Raw genomic sequence first — 16779 nt, 5'->3', positions numbered from 1 at the left:
TTGTAGATGAACAGTCCCTTGTGCGTGTTGATGCAGGTGAGGCCCTTCGAAGACTCCTCCAGCTCCTGCGTCATGTAGGCCGAAGTCAGGTCAAGCTTGGTGAACGTCTTGCCTCTTGCCAGCGTCGCAAATAGGTCGTCTGCCTTAGGTAGCGGGTATTGGTCCTGTAGCGAGAAACGATTAATAGTTACTTTATAATCGCTGCTAATCCTGACCGTGCCATCACTTTTGAGTACTGGAACAATCGGGCTGGCCCACTTGCTGAATTCCACCAGGGAGATGATGCCCTCGCGTTGCAGCCTGTCCAGCTCGATTTCCACTCTCTCCCTCATCATGTGAGGTACCGCTCGCGCCTTGTGGTGAATGGGTCGTGCCTCTGGGACCAAGTGGATCCGCACCTTCACCCCGGAAAAGTTTCCAATGCCTGGCTCAAAAAGAGAAGGAAATTTGTTGAGAACCTGGATACATGAGGCCTCATCGACATGTGATAGCGCTCGGATGTCATCCCAGTTCCAGCAGATTTTTCCCAGCCAGCTCCTTCCAAGCAGTTTGGGGCCATCGCCCAGGACAATCCAGAGTGGCAGTTCGTGCACCGTGCCCTCGTGGGTGACCTTGACCATGGCGCTGCCCAGGACAGTGATAAGCTCTTTGGTGTACGTTCTCAGTTTCGTGTGGATGGGGCTCAGGGCTGGTCTGAATGCCTTGTTGCACCACAGTCTCTCAAAATATTTTTACTCATGCTGGATTGGCTAGCGCCAGTGATCAGTTCCATGGCTACGGGTAAGCCATTCAATTTTATGTTTAGCATTATAGGTGGACATTTCGTCGAAAATGTGTGCACCCCATGTACTTCAGCATCTGCCTCCTCTCTCTGAGGCTCGAAATTGCTTTGATCCACCATGAACCGATCTTCCTCTGCCACGTGGTGGTTAGCAGGTTTTGCAGAGCTTGCAGCTCATTTGCGAGCTCATTGGAGGTGCCCTATTGTTCCACAACTCTTGCAAACATACCCTTTGAAGCAGCATGAATAGGCTGAATGGAAGCCTCCACAACGCCAACAAGATGTGAATTGCCTTGCATTCATCCTTTGTTGGGGACTCAGTCATCTGGGTCACTTGAGGCCTGCTGGCAGTTGCAGACTCATGGGTTCTGACCTGTACATTTCTGCTCACAAATACAGTTCCAGTTAATTTATGAATATTGCTAGCACTTGTGTGCTAAGAGATTTGTTTGGTGTTATCACTGGTGAACATAAACGCCTGTGCTATCGCAATGGCCTTACTGAGGGCCGGTGTCTCTACATTCAAAAGTTTTCGTAGGATGGTCTCGTGGCCAATGCCCAGTACAAAAAAGTCTCTGAGCATTTGCTCCAGGTAGCCATCAAACTCACATTGTCCTGCAAGTCGCCTTAGCTCGGCGACGTAGCTCGTCACTTCCTGACCTTCAGATCGCTGGCACGTGTAGAACCGATACCTCGCCATCAGCACACTCTCCCTCGGGTTAAGATGCTCCCAAACCAGTGTACACAGCTCCTCATACAACTTATCTGTGGGTTTCACCGGAGCCAGAAGATTCTTCATGAGGCTGTAGGTCAGTGCCCCGCAGACTGTGAGGAGGACCGCTCTCCTTTTTGCAGAGCTTCTTTCTCCGTCCAGCTCGTTGGCTACAAAGTACTGGTCTAGCCGTTCGACATAGGCTTCCCAGTCCTCACCCTCCGAGAACTTCTCCAGGATGCCCACAGTTTGCTGCATCTTTGCGTTGGATTCGTATTCTCATTGCCAGTTATTGAGTTCCTAACACAGGTGAGGCTGCACACAGGGAGGTTAAAGTAACAGTAACCTCAGTCTTTAATAAGACACTCCAGAGTGAGGAACAGGCCTTTGGGGCCGGCTTATATACAGCGCTCCCAAGGGATGCTGGGGTCCCTTGGGACTTCAGGGGATGAGCTCCCTGGTGGCGGAACATGGGAGTGCATGCTTTACAGATACATAACATCTTTCTGTTAATTAGCCAATCTTCTATCCATGCTAATATATTACCCCCAACCCTGTGAACTTTTATGTTGTGCAGTAACCTTTTATGTGGCACCTTGTCAAATGCCTTCTGAAAGTCCAAATACACCACATCCACTTGTTCCCCTTTATCTACCTTCTTCATTCCATCCTCAAAGTACTCCAGCAAATTTGTCAAACATGACTTCCCCTTCATAAATCCATGCTGACTCTGCCTGACTGAATTTTGCTTATCCAAATGTCCTGCTACTACTTCTTTAATAATGGACTCCAAGATTTTCCCAACCACAGATGTTAGGCTAACTGGTCTACAGTTTCCTGCTTTTTGTCTGCCTCCTTTTTTAAATAGGGAGGTTACGTTTGCAGTTTTCCAATCTGCTGGGACCTCCCCAGAATCCAGGGAATTTTTGTAAATTACAACCAATGCATCCACAATCCCTGCCGTTACTTCTCTTAAGACACGAGGATGCAAGCCATCAGGTCCAGGGGATCTATCTGCCTTTAGTCCCATTATCTTACTGAGGACCACCTCCTTAGTGATTGTGATTGTGTTAAGTTCCTCTCCCCGTATAGCCCCTTGACTATCCACTGTCGGAATATTGTTAGTGTCCTCTACCGTAAAGACTGATACAAAATATTTGTTCAGAGTTTCTGCCATCTCCATGTTCCCCATTACTAGTTCCCCGGTCTCATCCTCTAAGGGACCAACATTTACTTTAGCTACTCTTTTCCTTTTTATATACCTATAGAAACTCTTGCTAACTGTTTTTATATTTTGTGCTAGTTTACTTTCATAGTTTATCTTCCCTTTCTTAATCATTTTTTAGTCGTTCTTTGCTGGCTTTTAAACGCTGCCCAGTCTTCTGTTCTCCCAGTAGTTTTGGCCACTTTGTATGCCGTTTTTAAAAAAAATTGGAGATCGTCCTTTATTTCTTTAGTTAGCCATGGATGGCTATCTTTTCTCTTACACCCTTTCCTCCTCACTGGAATATATTTCCCTTGAGAGTTGTGAAATATCTCCTTAAATGTACACCACTGTTCATCAACGGTCCTGCACTTTAATCTATTTTCCCAATCCACTTTACCAACTCTGCCCTCATACCTTCGTAGTCTCCTTTATTTAAGCTTAGTACGCTGGTTAGAGATCCAACTTTCTTACCCGCCATCTGAATTAGAAATTCAATCATGCTATGATCACTCATTCCGAGGGGATCCTTTACTCGGAGATTGTTTATTAATCCTGTCTCATTACACAGGACCAGATCTAAGATAGCCTGCCCCCTGGTTGGTTCCGTACATACTGTTCAAGGAAGCGGTCCCTTATGGACTCTATAAATTTCTCTTCAAGGCTACCCTGACCAATTTGATTTGCCCAATTAATATGGAGGTTAAAATCATCCATGATTATTGCTGTTCCCTTTTTACAAGCCCCCACTATTTCCTGGTTTATGCTCCGATAAACAGACTTGCTACTGTTTGCGGGCCTATAGACTACACCCACCAGTGACTTTTTCCCCTTATTGTTCCTTATCTCCACCCAAACTCTTTCAACACTCTTATCATTTGAGCCAATATCGTTTCTTACTATTGCAGTGATTCCATCCTTTATCAATAGAGCTACCCCACCTCCTTTTCCTTTCTGTCTATCTTTCCGGATTGTCAAGTACCCCTGAATATTTAATTCCCAGTCCTAGTCACCTTGCAACCACTTCTCTGTAATGGTTATCAGATCATACCCGTTTGTCTCAATTTGTGCCATCAACTCATCTATTTTGTTACAAATGCTACGTGCATTTAGACAAAGTGCCTTTAAGTTTGTTTTTTTTACCATTTTTTCTTGCTTGTTTCCTCTCTCCTCCAAACTCACTTTTTTAATTTTTGCTTGCTAATTCCAGCTTTACTCCCCTCCCTACTGAATCTATTTTCAGGTTCCCATCCCCCTGCCAAGCTAGTTTAAACCCTCCCCAACAGCTAGAGGATGTTGGTCCCGGCTCTGTTGGGGTGCAACCCATCCGGCTTGTACAGGTCCTACCTCCCCCAGAAGCGGTCCCAATGCCTCAGGAAACTAAAGCCCTCCCACCTGCACCATCTCTCCAGCCACATATTCATCTGCTCTATCCTCCTATTTCTGTACTCACTAGCTCATGGCACTGGGAGTAATCCAGATATTAATAATGAACATCATTGGAATGCAAATGTGTTGATGGTCATGAAATGTGATGCCTGCGATGATTTTGAGAGTGGTGGTGCTTTTGTCGTGCATATGCTGTGTGTAGCGCTGGACTTACCTTGCGCCCCTAGCACCCGCTTCTCCTCTAATAACCTCATCCGTGTTTTTCAGCTCAGCCAGCAGCACGTCCCAAGACATAACCACAGAGGCTAGAAGGTCGGGGCGTGGGGCAGGAGTCGACAGACGATCCTACATCTGGTGCTGAGGAGCTCCGATTCTCGCCCGTCAATCCGCTGGGCCTGTTCTCCACGGATGAAAGCGTGGATTTCGAGGAACCTGCATCACCACGCTCCAGAAGCCATTCCACCCCAAGGCCATCTAGTGGTCCTCCGGTCATTCCCGCCTCCACTCTAGAGGTATCGGCCCCAAGCACTTCGCCACAGGGCACCCCATTTGTCCCCAGAACGGTGCCGACCCCGCGGAGGTCCCATGGACGCAACAGGTCTCTTCCATGAGCTCCACATGACAGCGGAGAGATGGTACAGTTGTCCAGGAGGACTGTAGATATTGGTGACCAGATCATTGAAGCAGTGGAGGGCATATTCCGACAGCTGGCCACCATGACTGAGTACATTCCATGGATGGCGGAGGCGCTGGATGCGATAGCCAGGAACACTGCTGGCACAGGCCTCCCAGTGGTCCCAGAGCGTGGCACTCCATCCCTAGGTTCCGCACCACCACTGCGAATGACAGATGAGAGCAAGGACCAAGATCCTGTTTCTGCATCAGAGAACGTTGCCCCCTTGGCACCCACCGCTCCCGTACCCATGCAACGACCGCATCTGCCTTCATTCCCCCCACCCCCCCAATGAGGCACCGCCTGAGGAGCTCTTCGGCCAGGCGCCATGGAGCGAGGAGGGGAAGGGGTAGAGGTGGGGAGAAGAAGGGGAGAGGGGAAGGAAAGTGAGGTGCATGTCCGCAGGTTATATCTCCATCGGGGTGTATGCAATTTGTTGTAATGTATGGGGGCTGGGGACCTCGCTCCTGCTTTGCATTTGTATTCTGTGTTGCTGGACATGTGGAACATGTGATTTATGTCAATGGTGGAAAAAGTGGGGTGTGGGCGGGGTTAGGTGTTATTGTCTGTGATACTTATGATTCAGACCAATGTTGATATAAAATTTTTGTTATTGAACATAACCTTGTTGTGCATTGTCTCAGATAGCTGCACCATTACGCACTGTTGATTCCTTAACATGAAAGGGTTAAATACAACTTAACTTCAATCAACGTAAACTTTAACTGGCACCAAGGTGATCAGCACTATTAATGCCTGAGCTGCACACACACAGCAGTGTGTCAGCATTGTCACTCACATCAGCGCTCTTTCAGGCAAGTCATTCAGATTTCAGCTCCTCACATAAGAGTGGAATTTAAAAAATGCCAGCCACACCGCTGGTATTGTTCAGATCAGTTTCACATTTTGGGGGCATTTTTTTGGGTGAGCGATTTTGTGGGCGATAGGTGTGCAAGGTGGGGAAAGTGACGGTGGGCGATCTCCTGGGCGTTAGTTTCGCCAAATGTGCTCTTTACAACAAAAAAAATGGGCAGGAGGTATTAATGAATTTCGGCGTTAATTCCATGCAGAAAGTAACGGTGGGCCATATTATGGGCGTTGATTTCACCCATTCTGATGATTCCGCCCAAAAAAGGTGGGCGGGCGATAATATTTTTTCCCGGCATTAAGCACACTGGGAAAATAACGCTCAGCGTTAAGTTTTCTAAAAATGCCCATCTGTTTCCATTTTGTGCCAAAATAGGCGCTATATGGGCTTTATACGTCATTTAAGCGATAAAAAGGGGGTATTAAGCAAACAAAAAAAGTGGAGGTTCTAGCCCAAGATATTAATCCAACAGCTTGGGCTCTCTTTGCAATTCTTCAACACTCTGATATCAGTGTTTGCTGCTTAACTGTTCTCAGCTAATCAGTATTTTCTGAACATTTAGCAAGATAAGAATTTGACTTTGCCAGTAAGCAATATATGTTTTGTTGATCATTAAAAGCTAAACGTGATTCAAAATATTGTAATTGTTGCTGACATACATAATTAAAGCAGAACAGAGGCACAGAAACAAAAGTGAGGGAAGAAGTGCGAAAAATAGACAATTCATTTTAAAATACTTCAACAAATTCCCCAACGTGTCATTTGCAGTGAGCTTGGACCAGTGGCGAGTGAGGTATTGAACTGAAATCCCGGAAACTGAATGAACTGTGCAAACTGCGTCAAGTCCCGCCCCAACTGGACCTTTAAAAATACGCGGCATTTAATTATTCTCTGGCGCCAAGTTTATGTGAAGAAGCTGCTGAGTAGAAAGTCCCAGGCGGGTTTAAATTGTGTTCAAATCGGATGGAAATGCAGAGCAGTGTGGACATTGGGCCCCCGCTCCGGGACAGGAGGGAACCAATGCCCTCAAACAGCAGTTGGTGGGTTTGAACAGACAGGAATGAATGTCACTGAATTCAGCCTGACTGACTGAGACTGAGCGCTCATTGCCGCTCATTGACTGCTCAAGGAAAGGAGCTGACCCAGAGCTACTGTTCACAGTACAGTAACTCGACAAAGGTTCATGTGAGTGTTAGTTTCCACATTAAAGTCTCTCTTTTTACCAGGAGGAGGGAATGGGCTGGAGAGGGAACCAGGTAGAAGGGTGGGAGAAAAGAGTGATGGAGTCGGTGGGGAAGAGAGGGATAGAGGATGGAGAGGGATGGAGGGGGCGGGGGGTGGGAATGGAGGCGAAGAGGGATAGAGACAGGGATGGGGTAAATGGTCCAGAAAAGTCTACTTTGATGACCATGTCCTGCGGGCATTAACTTAAGGTGACCGTATTTTCTAAATTGAATCCGGGCCACAGAGGGTGGGCATAGCACAGGAGCCAGGGTAGAAAGTGTAGGTTGCTCAGCGTATGGAGGAAAAATCTTTTAGCAGATATATTTTAACAGTTGCACATAAACAATGCAAATGTGCATATAATGACAGCTGATATGATGGCACACTATTGAAACACTCACCGCCTGAGCGGGTATACTCACTGCCCGGGGAACCCTCACCTAAAAATAAAAATCTTTTAAAAAAACCGAACACCTTCAGGGGACCCCATGCAGAAAAATTGCTGGGAAAAAAATTAAAAGATGTTCACTAACCTTTTTTTGCAGGTCTTCTTACTCCTAGTTGGGGTTAGAACTGCCTCCATGCAACGGTCCTTCCCCATGCTGCTGCTGACTCCCGTCGACTCCCGCCCAGAGGAATCTGTCAGCTCGGCGGGCGGGAGGACACTTACGCGACTTGGCCGTCAGCAGGCGGTTCCTCGCAGTACTCCCCTCCTACCGGCTGCAGATCTGGAGGAATCTGTCTGCGAGGGGCGAGCGGCAAAAAAACTTGGCGGCAGTGGACGGTAAGGCCACCAATTTCAGCCCCGTAATCTTACAGGTGAAGGGACAAAAATTAACAATATTGTCTACTTTTGACTTGATAGTGGTTCATACATAAAGGGCCAAAATTCAGTAGCGCAAGGAAGCTAGTGCTCCTCCCGACTTTTTGGGGCCATTACTGCCTGCCGATCGATTTTCAGCTCAAAAAGTGCAAAATGTATTCTAGCACTAAGGAGCTCCTCCAATGTGCAGTTTCCAGTGCAGTGTGGCTGTGTTAATTAAAGCGGAATCCCCACGGAGAAATTCAGCACGTTGGTAATGTGTTTGTAACAAGCCAGCTGCCCCCAGGCCTTCTTGAAGGTCAGGGTTTGCAGCTAGGCCCCGAGAGGGGAAGGAAATGAATTTGAGGATGGCTGGTGTTAGAGGAGCAAGGAGGGCAAGCCGCTTCACAGATGCCGAGCTGGAGACCATTATGCAAGGTGTAGAGGGCAGGAGGAGACTGCTGTATCCGAACATGGGGAGACCAAGTCGCCAAGTCATCACGAATGCATGGAGGGAGATAGCAAAGGTTGTCTCAGGCACCTCCATTTATCAGAGAACTCCCATGCAGTGCAGGAAAAGATTCCACAACATAATCCATCTTATGAAAGTGAGTACCTATTCCACCAACTGCTGACCTTGTATCTGCGAACCTCTCTGTAAAGTCCTGTTCCTGCAGTACAGATTCACACGAGGCACATACTGAAGTCCAGTTCACTCAGGACCTGCGCCTTTATTACACAGCTCTCGAATGCCACACTTGCCTGAGACCTGACCTGTCCTCATATACCTGTCTGGGACAGGTATCCAGTGTCTCCTGCAAGTGCACCCCTGGTGGTAAGGTAAGCTAGTGGTTACAGGTCATATCTAGTTACAATCATGTATAGCATGGTAAGATACAGTTATGTACAGTAGTGTGAGATACATGACATCACCCTCCCCCAAGGTCTTATTGTCTTTATAGGTTCAATCTCTCAGGTGGTCTACGCTCTCGCGTGGAACGTCCTAGTTGTGGTTCAGTTGTTTGCTTGGTGCCTGTTTTTCTTTCGGTGTGATTGCTGGTATCTCGCCTGGGCTGTCTGTTTTGTTCGGTGTGATTGTTGGTGTCTCGTCTGGGCTGTCTGTTGGTGTTGCCCTTTCCTCAGGTTGTTCCCTCTGTTTGTCCACCAGGTGTGGTGTGAGTTCCACATTGTAGTCTGCTTCTGGTTCAGCAGTGTTGTTGGTAAATCTACTTTTGACTTGGTCTACATACCTCCGGCAGGTTTGGCCATTGTCTATTTGTACCACCAGTAGCCTGTTTCCTTCCTTGCCTGTTACTGTCCCTGCAAGCCATTTGGGACTCCTGCCATAGTTTAGCACAAACACTTTGTCCCCTATCTCATTCCACCTCCCCCTCGAATTTCGGTCATGGTACTCGGTTAGCTTCTGGCGCTTTGCCTCAACGATTTCATGCATGTCTGGGAGGATTAATGAGAGCCTTGTCTTTAAGGTCTGTTTCATCAATAGTTGCGCGGGGAGAATTCCAGTCAATGAATGCGGACGAGATCTGTATGCCAGCAGCAGTCGCGACAGGCAGCCCTGCAACGTGGGACCTTGGATTTTGAGCATGCCTTGTTTAATGATCTGTACTGCTCGCTCCGCCTGGCCATTGGAGGCCGGCTTGAACGGTGCCGTCCTAACGTGATTTATGCTGTGGTCACTCATAAAATCTTGGAATTCTGCGCTGGTGAAGCACGGACCATGATCACTGACCAATATGTCAGGAATGCCGTGCGTTGCGAACGTGGTTCCAAGGCTCTCCACAGTGGTGGAGATGATGCTCGAGTTTAAAATGGTGCATTCGATCCACTTTGAAAAATGCATCTACAACCACGAGGAACATTTTGCCCATGAATGGGCCCGCATAGTCTACGTACACCCGCGACCACGGTTTGGTGGGCCAGGGGCTCAGGGGGGCCTCCCTGGGGGCATTACTGAGTTGGGCACAAATGGTGCACCGTCAGACGCAGAGCTCCAAGTCCGCGTCAATGCCAGGCCACCAGATGTGGGATCTGGCTAAGGCCTTCATGAGAACGATCCCCGGTGCTCGTGGTGGAGCTCCCGGACAAATGCCTCTCTGCCTCGCAGAGGCATAACTACTCGGCTGCCCCACATCAGGCAGTCTGTTTGTAGTGACAGCTCATGCATGCGCCTATGGAAAGGTTTGATCTCCTCGGGGCAGGCATTGCGAGCCTCTGCCCAGTCACCAGTTAAGACACATCTTTTTACTAGGGATAACGTGGGGTCGCTGGTCGTTCAGGCTCTGATTTGGCGAGCCATCATGGGTGAACCTGTGGACTCAAAGGCATTGATTGCCATGACTATCTCACAGTCCTGTTCATCAGACCCTTCCGTGGTCGCCAGGGGTAGCCTGCTAAGCGCGTCGGCACAGTTGTCTGTGCCTGGTCTGTGCCTTATGGTGTAATCGTAAGAGGCCAGCATGAGTGCCCACCGTTGAATGCGCGCCGAGGCATTGGCGTTTATTGCCTTGCTCTCGGATAGTAGGGACGTGAGGGGCTTGTGGTTGGTTTCTAACGCGAACTTGGCCCTGAAAAGGTATTGGTGCATCTTTTTGACACCATACATGCACGCGAGCGCCTCCTTCTCCACCATACCGTACCCGTGCTCCGCCCGCGAAAGTGACCTGGAGGCATAAGCTATGGGTTGTAATTTACCCGCACTATTGACATTATGTAAAACGCACCCGACCCCGTACGCTGACGCATCACATGTAAGGACTAGCTTTTTACCTGGATCAAAGAAAGCCAAAACACTGTTGGAACACAGAAGGTTGCGTGCCTTATTGAAGGCGCGTTCCTGGGCATCCCCCCAAAACCAATCGCACCCCTTTCTGAGTAGCACGTGGAGAGGCTCCAGCAGCGTGCTTAAGTTCTGCATAAAGCTCCCAAAGTACTTGAGTCGCCCGAGAAAGTTCCGAGATATTCCGGGGCCTGGGTGCCAGGCGAATTGCTTCGGTTTTGGACTCTGTTGGGCGGATTCCATCAGCGGCAATCCTTCTGCCCAAAAATTCAACCTCGGGCGCAAGAAACAGGCACTTGACTCTTAGGCCTACCCGATCCAACCGCTTTAGTACTTCCTCCAAATTACGGAGATGGGAGTCGGTGTCCCTGCCCATGATAAGTATGTCGTCTTGAAATACAACCGTCCCTGGGATGGACTTGAGCAGACTCTCCATGTTGCGCTGGAATATAGCAGCTACCGACCGAATGCCGAATGGGCATCGATTGTACATGAAAAGGCCGCGATGTGTGTTGATGGTGGTGAGTAGCTTAGACTCGTCGGTCAATTCTTGCATCATATATGCAGATGTGAGGTCTAGTTTTGAGAAAAGTTTACCTCCAGCCAATGTGGCAAATAAGTCCTCCGCTCTGGGCAGCGGGTATTGGTCCTGTAGGGAGACTCTGTTTATGGTAGATTTGTAGTCCCCACAGATTCATACGGATCCATCAGGTTTCATGACTGGGACGATGGGACTTGCCCAGTCGCTAAATTCCACAGGTGAGATAATGCCTTCCCGCCGAAGCCTGTCCAGTTCATGTTCAATCTTTTCCCTCATCACATAGGGCACAGCTCTAGCCTTGTGATGGACTGGTCTAGCATCCTGTGTGATGTAGATTTTGACTTTAGCCCCTTTGAAGGTGTCCACACCTGGCTGAAAGAGATGTTCAAATCGACTTAGAACTGTTGAGCATGAGGTCTGTTCCTCTGACGACATGGCATGAACATCATCCCATTTCCAGTTTAGTTTTGCCAGCCATCTTCTCCCCAACAATGCTGGGAGATCTCCGGGGTCAATCCACAGGGGAAGTCAGTTCACTGTCCCTTTGTGTGTGACTGAGAGCATGGCGCTGCCAAGGACTGGTACGATTTCTTTGGTATCGGTCCTTAGTTTGGTGTCGACCCTTGTGAGCTTTGGTCTGTCTCTTTCGTGCGGCCACAGCTGTTCAAATTGTTGAGCGCTCATGAGAGATTGACTCGCTCCCGTATCCAGCTCCATGTTGACAGGTATCCCGTTGAGTAGGACCCTCATCATTATTGGAGGCATCTTGTTGTAAGAGCAGTGGCCATTGATCGTGTTGACCCGCTGTACCTCGGTGTCCCGGGTACTGACCCCACCATCTTCTGGTCCGCTTTCCGACCCTTCCGATTCGTATACCAGCTGAGCTGCCGTTTTTCTGTACATGCGGGCCAGATGCCCTGTAGAGTCGCAGTTTCTGCAAACATCATGCTGAAATCGACACCCCCTTGATGAGTGCCTTCCCCCACATCTCCAGCACAGACCGCTTCCATTGTTTCCAAAGGATGAGCTGCATCTGGCTGATCTCTCTTGAGCTTCTCTCAGTTTGTAGTTGATTGCTCGCATTGTGGGTTGATGAGGTGTGAACGGCCGTTCATCTGGCCCTTGATGGCTTCTGGCGCCACTGCCTGCTGTTGAGGGCCTGCTCTCCTGCCTTTGTCTGTGTGTGGGGGTAGCGGCTTGTTTCATGCTGTGAACCCCTTGTTCCGATGTTTCATTAGTTGTCGTACCCGCAGTGTAGATCAACCTCATTTTTTCTTCTCCTGCTAAGAATGTCTGTACAACCAGTGCTGCTGCCTCTAGGGTCAAGTTCTTGGCCCCTACGAGCTTTCGGAATATGACTGCATGGCCATAATACCTCAACAAAAAAGTCTCTCAGTACTTCTCTCCTTAGTTCATCGGAGAACTCACATAAGCTAGCCAACCTCCAAAGTTCCGCCACGAAGTCGGGTTTGCTCTGGCCCACACAGCATATGCAGTTGTAGAACCTGTGTCTGGCCATGTGTAGGCTGCTCGCTGGCTTCAGCTGGTCTCTTACCAGTGTGCTCAACTCTTCAAACAACTTGCTTGCTGGTTTCTCGGGTGCCAGCAGGCGTATGTTTTCGAGCCATAGCTGCTCAAGAGATGGGCTCTTCTCTTGTCTGCCTTATCGTCGCCTAACCAGTCTTTGGTTACGAAGCTTTGCTGGAGCCTTTCTATAAAGTCCTCCCAATTATCTCCAGCATTATATTTTTCATCTGAGCCGTTGGTCGCCATTCTGTGGATTCTGTAATCCTGTAACTCGTCGCCACTGTAAAGTCCTGTCCCTGCAGCACAGATTCACACGAGGCCCATACTGAAGTCCAGGTCACTCAGGACCTGCACCTTTATTACACAGCTCTCGAATGCCACACTTGCCTGAGACCTGTCCTTATATACCTGTCTGGGACAGGTATCCAGTGTCTCCTGCAAGTGCACCCCTGGTGGTAAGGTAAGCTAGTGGTTACAGGTCATCTCTAGTTACAGTCATGTATAGTATGGTAAGATACAGTTATGTACAGTAGTGTAAGATACATGACTCTCTCCTTCAACATTCTCTTATTTCCCATCCTCACTGTTCAGTCACTGAAGCAGCATTTCATTGTTGACGCCTCTATATATATATATATATGTGTGTGTTCTCGCGATGGAGGCTCCCTTTCATCTCACACTTAGAGCTGCATATCAGGGACAAACACTTGTGCACTCATTTCTGATGCGTCATCACAGTGGTACTCACCAACCATGCTTTCTTTTGCAGGTCAAACTGGCTCTTAATAGAGCCGAGCAAAGGAGAACCATTGGTGGTGAGGCAGACACGCAGGTCCTCACACCTCTGGAGGAGAGGGCTCGGGGGCTGGTCGGCAGACATGGTGCGTTCCTTGTGGGCCAGGGTAGTGCGGACGCCAATGTGGGTAAGTGAAGGCCCTCCTTTAAAGCGCTCTCTCCTTGAATGCGTCAGCACTTACTGTTCCTTCTCTTAATGGAAGTCTGTTAGTTGTATCCTTCATCCCCCACCTCCCCCTCACAGCAGCCCTTCTCTCACCTATGCTTGCAGATGACATGTCCCATGTTGGCCCCGGTATTGGCGATGCCGAAGTGGGCAGCATTGGTAAGTGAGGCCGTCCTTGAATGTGCTCTCTACTTGAATGCACCAGTGCCTACTGTGCCTTTCCTTCTGGAAGTCTGCAATTTGCAGGATCCATGCATCAATTCTCCATCTCCCTCTCACGGCAGCCCTTCTCCCATTTATGCTTGCAGATGACAGACCGAGTGGCAGCACACCGAGCACAGTCACCAGTGAGGAACGACCGCGCAGACCAGCTGTAGGCCTGCATTGCACCCTTCTCACCTTAAGCCCTGACATCTCGGGTCTGAGCAGTGACAACATTGAGGGTTCAAGCCCTGCTGCGAGCATCCAGAGCACTCTGTCCTTTGGGGATGCCACTGAGGAGGAAGAGGAAGACGAGGACACTGATGGCACCAATGCATCACTGCTTCCACCCACACACGCCAGTCCAGATACTGTGAATGCGCGGTGTGATATAGGTGAGGTGGTACAGGGGTCTGCCCTGGGTGTTGCACCAGACACTAGTGGGCTGCAGCATGGTGACGGGGCTAGGCAACCTCATGTGCCATCTCCTTGGGGGGGGGGGGCGAGTCCGCACCGGAGTTCTGCCAACGAGGACTCAGATGATGCCATCGATGTAGCGGCATACGAAAGAAGGGTGGAGGCCATGCATTCCCAGATATTGGGGGCACTGACAAAGGTCCCCGAGAGGCTGTTGGAGGTGGTCAGGAGTGTGGAGGAGTCTGCCTTCCGCATAGTCGACAGCTCTGCGCACTCCATGGAGCGCATCATTGCCAGTGTGCAGGCGATGGTGGACTCCCAGAGTGACCGTGCCATTGCAGCACAAGCGCGAGGGAACGAACGCATCGGTGCTGGATTGGAGAGGACGGCCGCGGCCCTGGAAGCTCAGAATGCTCATATGCAATCTGGGCAACAGGTTACGGAGCGTCTTACTGTTACCATGTCTGCTGGCTTTGACACTCTGGTTGCTCGCTTGTAGTCTCAGCTCGATGCCACCTGACACCTCAGTGTTGGCTTCACAGCTGGGTCCAACACGGGCCACGGGGAAGCTTCTGGTGTCGCGCCACAGCACCGACCTAACCTCCCTCAGATTGGCGACGGTGGTAGTGTGCCGCCCCGGTGAGTGACTCAGGCTCCTCAGACCAGGATCCTGATGATGTGCTCTCTCAGGATCACAACATTCCTGACCCCAGACCTGTCATTCTGCCAGTGCCTCACCCGAGCCAAGCCAGACTGAACCCTCCCAGGAGGGTGCTGGCCAATCAGCACCCGGCTCAAATGTGTTCAAGGGCATCCGACAAGGACATCTGTAGGTAACACACAACAACCACAGCAGCCTTCCCAGACCCATAATGCAGCCACAGGGGACACACTTGGGCGTAGTTTTAGGATAGGCTCACCTAAGAGGTCTTATAAAGAGATGCACAGGGATAAAACATGATTGTTTCTGATAGTTGATGGCAATCTTTTTTGTTTCTGTTGTGTTTTTGCACTGACTTTGATCATTTGATAAATCTTTATTTTTGGCACATATTTCATTTGGGAGTGGGGAATTCTGTGAGAAGGCTCTCGTTGGGATGGCCATGGAAAGTGGGAGCAGAAGGGTCATGTGTGGATGAGATTATGTGAATCGTGCAGCCAGCAGACATAGCTGCACCTCCCTTGCAGGATTACGATGGGGGGGTGACACCTCCTAGCTGGGTGGCAACGGGAATCCTCCTCCTGCTCCTGCGCCTCCTCATCATCATCAGGTGGTACTACTGGCTCGACCTCCAGCGGCTGTCCCATCATGAGGGCCCAGTTGTGCAGCATGCAGCAGACCACCACTAATATGGAGACCCGTTCAGGAGCGTACTGCAAGGTGCCATCAGACCGGTCCAGGCAACGGAACCTCTGCTTGAGGATCCCAATACAGTGCTCGATGATGCACCTGATGCTAGAATGAGCGTCAATGTACGTATGCTCTGCCTCTGTCCTGGGGTTCCGCAGTGGAGTCAGCAGCCAGGTGGACAGGATATCTGTTGTCGCCAAGAAGCCATCCACAATCCTGTTTTGGGCCGGTGAAGAGGGTGGGCACACTGGTCTGGCGTAGAATGAACAAATCATGGCTGCTGCCTGCGTACCTTGCATCAACTGCCAGGATCCGACGCTGGTGGGTTACACACGAGCTGCACATTGAGCGAGTGGAACCCCTTACGGTTGACAAATATCTCTGGGTGGTGTTGTGGCGCTCTTAACCCAATGTGTGTGCAGTCGATCGCACCCTACACTCTTGCGAATCCTGCAATGTGGGCAAATGCGGCCTGCCGCTCCACCTGCTTGTCCCTCATCATCGGAAATGAGATGTAGTCCAGTCTTCTCCTGAACAGTGCATCGGTAACCTGGCGGATGGAGCGATGTGCAGACAATTGAGAGATGTTACCAATGTCTGCAGTGGTAGACTGGAAAGTCCCGTCACATTGAAGTTCAAAGCGATGATGACATTGGTTTCAACAGCCAGGGCAGTCCTGAGCCTTGTGGAGGGCTCGAGATCTTCCCGCAACACATTGCAGAGCTCCCTCAGGAGCTCCTTTCTGATTCTTGGCCTTTGTATGCATAGCTCATCAGTGAGCTGGATGAAGGAGAATTGAGGTCTGTAGACCCTTTGAGGGTAGGGCCTCCTTCCCCCACCTCTGTGTTGGCCACCTCCCATGGCAGCTGGATGATGCCCATCTCCGTGGTCCTCCTCATGGTCAGGCACCTCTGCAGGCTGTTGCTGGCAAGGCTCCTGGCCCAGTATGTGGTGATGGGTCAGCATGTCTGAACCTCCACCTGATGCCATCTCCCTCCTGAACACCCTCTCTATGTGCAGGTCTGTGCAAATCTGCAGGCCCTTGTGGATGTTGGGCAGGTATCGCTGCTGCCTCTCTTGCCCACTGCCTCTCTGCACGTTGATGATGGCGCCGCCTTCACCTGCGTTCCGCCCTGCGTCTTACAAGGTGTACCAGGCATTCCCCTGGCAACACTGATCCCATTGTGCTTCAAGGCTGCACCCTGACAACCAGGCTTTGGAGCACAGAATGAGGCCTACAGGCCTCCACTAATGAGTGAGAGTCAAAATTCCTCAAAACTCTCACTAAAACTATCAACAGCAATCAGCAGGTTAAATGAAAGCAAAAAACA

General features: G+C 49.9%; 2 protein-coding genes across 7 annotated transcripts in view; one reads left to right on the top strand and one right to left on the bottom strand.

Moving 5' to 3' along the window:
- The window catches only part of otos (otospiralin), a 236878-nt gene extending 229410 nt beyond the window's left edge, over positions 1–7468 (bottom strand). For both annotated transcript variants that reach the window (XR_011593518.1, XM_070882251.1), the window contains exon 1: positions 7385–7468. The gene's annotated coding sequence lies outside the window, so the exon portion shown is untranslated. The remainder of the gene's footprint in view (positions 1–7384) is intronic.
- A 92-nt stretch (positions 7469–7560) lies between these two features.
- LOC139265290 (SLAM family member 5-like) overlaps positions 7561–16779 on the top strand; it is an 84759-nt gene continuing 75540 nt past the window's right edge. For 3 of the 5 annotated variants that reach the window (XM_070882250.1, XM_070882249.1, XM_070882244.1), the window contains exons 1-2: positions 7569–7635; positions 13288–13441. The gene's annotated coding sequence lies outside the window, so the exon portion shown is untranslated. Of the gene's footprint in view, positions 7636–8199; positions 8262–13287; positions 13442–16779 lie in introns of those variants that run through there. The other 2 variants (XM_070882245.1, XM_070882246.1) reach the window with 2 other exon arrangements.

This window comes from Pristiophorus japonicus, chromosome 6 (assembly GCF_044704955.1).
Source record: "Pristiophorus japonicus isolate sPriJap1 chromosome 6, sPriJap1.hap1, whole genome shotgun sequence".
Taxonomy (NCBI): Eukaryota; Metazoa; Chordata; class Chondrichthyes; family Pristiophoridae; genus Pristiophorus; species Pristiophorus japonicus.
This window is presented reverse-complemented; position numbering and strand designations above follow the sequence as displayed.